Source organism: Chelmon rostratus, chromosome 17 (genome assembly GCF_017976325.1).
Source record: "Chelmon rostratus isolate fCheRos1 chromosome 17, fCheRos1.pri, whole genome shotgun sequence".
Taxonomy (NCBI): domain Eukaryota; kingdom Metazoa; phylum Chordata; class Actinopteri; order Chaetodontiformes; family Chaetodontidae; genus Chelmon; species Chelmon rostratus.
This window is the reverse complement of record NC_055674.1, coordinates 11610932-11615000: the sequence shown is the minus strand read 5'-3', so window position 1 is coordinate 11615000 and position 4069 is coordinate 11610932.

The following is a 4069-nucleotide window of genomic DNA, read 5'->3' as shown; positions in this document are numbered from 1 at the left end:
TGCCGTGTGCAGAATGCGCTCCTGTTCGGCGCCGCGTGCACTGATACTGTAGGTGTCCTGACATGACATAAGTTGTGTGGGTGGACGAAGCGGTGAGAAAACTCGGCAGATATGTTGCAGCAGCACATATTCCTGTGTTTCGTGAGCCTCATTTGCAAATGTGTGCACGGTGCTCCTTCACTGAGCGGCGTGCTCATGGGTTACAGTGTGGTGTCCTCTTGCCCACTAAGATAGATTACTGTGTCAGCATGCTGCTGCCAAGTGCACTTAGAGGGAAATATGGCGGCCATCTGTTCGTGAGAGGCTGCACCAGCTCTCTGTTCTCCACCTGAGGACTCGATGATGAAATCTATCTATCTATCTATCTATCTATCTATCTATCTATCTATCTATCTATCTATCTATCTATCTATCTATCTATCTATCTATCTATCCATCCATCCATCCATCCATCCATCCATCCATCCATGTTTAGGAATCCTGCACCAATTTGTGAGGAACCAGACACGATTGAAGGTACTTAACTTGAGTCTTTTCTATTCATGACACTTTGTTCTCCTACTCCACCACATTTCAGAGGGAAATAATATACTTTTTACTCCACTACATTTATCTAGCTTTAATTAGTAGTTACTCCACACAAAACACATGAAAATGTACAAGTACAGCTGAAGCAATTGGTTGATGAATAGTAGCTATTTCAATAATTGTTTTTCATACAAAAAACATTTCATGCTTCCAGCTTCACAAATGTGACCATTAGCAGCATTTTCTTTTAACAGCTTTTGTACTTATTAAAAATACTATTATTATCAATCATTATCATCATTTACAGTAATCATTTTGAGGTTTTGATTATTGGTTGGCCAAAACAAGCATTTTTACAAACCAAATCATCAGTTTGCTAATGGAGAAAATCAGCAGATTAATTCATAATGAAAGCAATCATTAGCTGCAGCTCCACCTCAACCAACATCAACAGTAAGATCCCACTTTCACATTAATGCACGAGTAGTAATAATAATCTAATGAGAGAATAAGACGCTTTGTCTTGTCACAAAAGGCACAGGTGGGAGTGAATTAATGATGTCTCCATTCCAGTTAACTGCTTCTTCAAAGGTATTAGTGACACATGCATTTCCTACAATGTCAACTCAGAGGGTCTGCTGTGAAGAAGGCCTGTGTAAGCACACACACACACACACACACACACTGCTTTCAAAGTGATGTGAGACACGCTGGTCTGAGGCCTCCGAGATGCCCTGTTGGTGCTAACTTTAGCTGCTTTCTCGTATTGATCTGGGAGTAGGCGGGAGATGGAGGCCCAGCAGAGGATGCAGAGATATTTCCTCCCAGACCGAAGTCTGTCTGTGGCTCGTCAGCATCCGTCGCACAGCAGACCTGCTGCCGAGGCAAGAAAAGCAGCGAAAACAAGAGAGGAGCTGCGTCACGGAGGATGAACGATCGCAGTTTCGCAAGAGAAATAAATGCAGTCTCTTCTAATGGGATGTGAGCAGTGCTGTCAGTGTATTATCAGTCATCTTGCTCTGTGGTTTTGTGCATTTTTACTCACTTACTTTCAGTTCTGTATGAATTTGTTTTCAGTGAGGGCTGACTCATGCAACTTCACTTAAGCTCTCATTTTAGTATTTAAATCAAGTGTAAGTCAAGTTTAAAGATATAGTATTTCCATTTTATGCTTTTGCATTGTGGAGGCAAACACTGTACTTTTCACTTCACAGTGGCAGCTTTAGTGTGATCAATATGATTCACTGACAGTTTCTTTTTTCACATTTTTTCTCAATTCATGGCAGCATTTTTAACACCTTGTTTTCATCTTAAGGTTAAAGCTGCACCAATCCATGTTTTTATATTTACAATGGCTAAAATAACTATGTGTGGGTGGGGGGTACTCATTGTGATCAACATCTCTGCAGCTCCCCTCAGCAGTGCTACAGCGTCTTTCAGCTCATTGTTTTGGTTTTACATGTTGCAACTTTACTGTTTTGAGTCCATCTCACTACTTTTAACAGTTGTTTTCAGCGAAAAAGCTTCAATAACCCCACTGCACACTAACCGTCCTGCATCAAACTGCAAACAGACAAAGCTAGAAACTAGCTGGTGAACAAATCAAAGAAGTTAAAGAGACAGATATGTGACAAAAACAGCTATAGCTTCTTCCACTGCCCTCAAGTGGCTAAAAAGAATCCATCACTGCTGCCTTATCTCCACGTTCCTGATCTGGCTCTGCAGCTCCAGCAGCTCCTCTCTCCTCTTTGTCTCCCTCCCCACGTTGCTGTCATGTTCGGGGCCAGTCGCAGGCAGACAGCTGGACCTTCTGCTCTCTCACTGTGTATTTCTGACAATAACAGAAGTCTGCGCGAGTAAACACAAACACATGTTACCAACACACGATCAACACTGGAATGCAACGGACATCTGCTGTCACTTAGGTGTACCCTGAGTGTACCAATAGATGCTGCTGAATGCGCGAACACACACACACACACGCGCTGTCATATGTAGCTAACACAGCTGCCACCGTTGCTACAGAGTGCACCTGTGATTGGTGTGTTTGCTGCAGTGTTTTCTGACATCACATCCTGACTCTTCACAGCATGGCTGAACTGTAAGAGCACAGAGAGAGATGACTCAACCAGCAGAGCAAGAGAGCGTCTCTACAACCCTGAAACCACTGAGTCTTTCCAGGACGCCGCTTTCAGACCCAATCATGATACTCTCACCTGTTACCAGTGAACCTGTTTGCCTGTGGAATGATCCAAACAGGTGTTTTTGGATCATTCCCAGTCTTTTGTTGCTCCTGTCCCAACTTGTTTGCAACATGTTGCTGCATCAAATTCAGAATAAGCAGATATTTACAAAAATCACTGAAGTTGATGATATCAACTTCAGGCCTATTAAATATATCATCTTTGTACTGTTTTCAATTGAGTATATTTCAAAACAGACCAACAAGTTGTCACATTATTTCATTTATGTTTTACATCCTCAGCTCGCCTGTTGTCTTATTTATTACATGGCGTTTAAAAGTTATGAAAACATTATATATCAGCTGAAATAAACGTTATGTTTTGTGTGAGTGAAGCATTCAGAGAGGAAAATGAGGTAAAATATCAAAATGATCAAAATTCATCGGTCAGTTGTCATTACCACTTATGATTCATCGATTGATTGATTGATCGAACTCATGGATTATCAGACACTAAAAAAACAAAAACCCAAAGCAAAACATGTTAAAGTGGACTAAAATGGTCACAAGATGTTTAGAGACAAATAAAATATCAACACATAAAAAGCACATGAAAACTAAGCAACACAATCACGAAATATAAATCTTCATCCATTTATGAAATAAAAAATAACTCCCACATAAAAAAGAGCAGCAAAGTTCATAAAAAAATCTGTTTCATAAAACTTCCCAAACCTCAACGATTATCACAATACGACTGTTTCCACAAAAGTTGGGACGCTCTGAAAAATGGAAATGGAAACAGAGTCAGATGATTTGCAAAACACTGAAACCCCATATTTATTGAAAACAGCACAAAGACAGCATATCAAATGTTGAAACTGAGACATTTCATTGTTTTTTTTGAAAAATATATCTACATTTAGAATCTGATGCCAGCAATACAATTCAAAAAGGTTGGGACAGTGGCAACAAAAGACTGGAAAAGTTTTGAAATGCTAAAAGAAAACAGCTGGTGGAACATCTCACAGTTAATCAGGTTAACTGGCAACAGGTTGGATGCATGATTTGGAATAAAAAGACATCGCAGAGCGGCTGAGACTCTCTGAAGTTCAGCTGAAAACGTGCATCAAGCAAGAATAGGAAAACATTTCCACCTTCGAAGTTGCAGCAGTTGCTCTCCTCAGTTCCCAACAGAGCGGTAAACATGACTGTCTCTTCTTTTTTGACACATGTTGCTGCATGGAATGCTTTTTTTTTCAGCATTTGATATGTTGTCTTTGTGCTATTTTCACTTAAATATGGGGTTTCAATGTTTTGCAAATCATTGCATTCTGTTTCTATTTACATTTGACACAG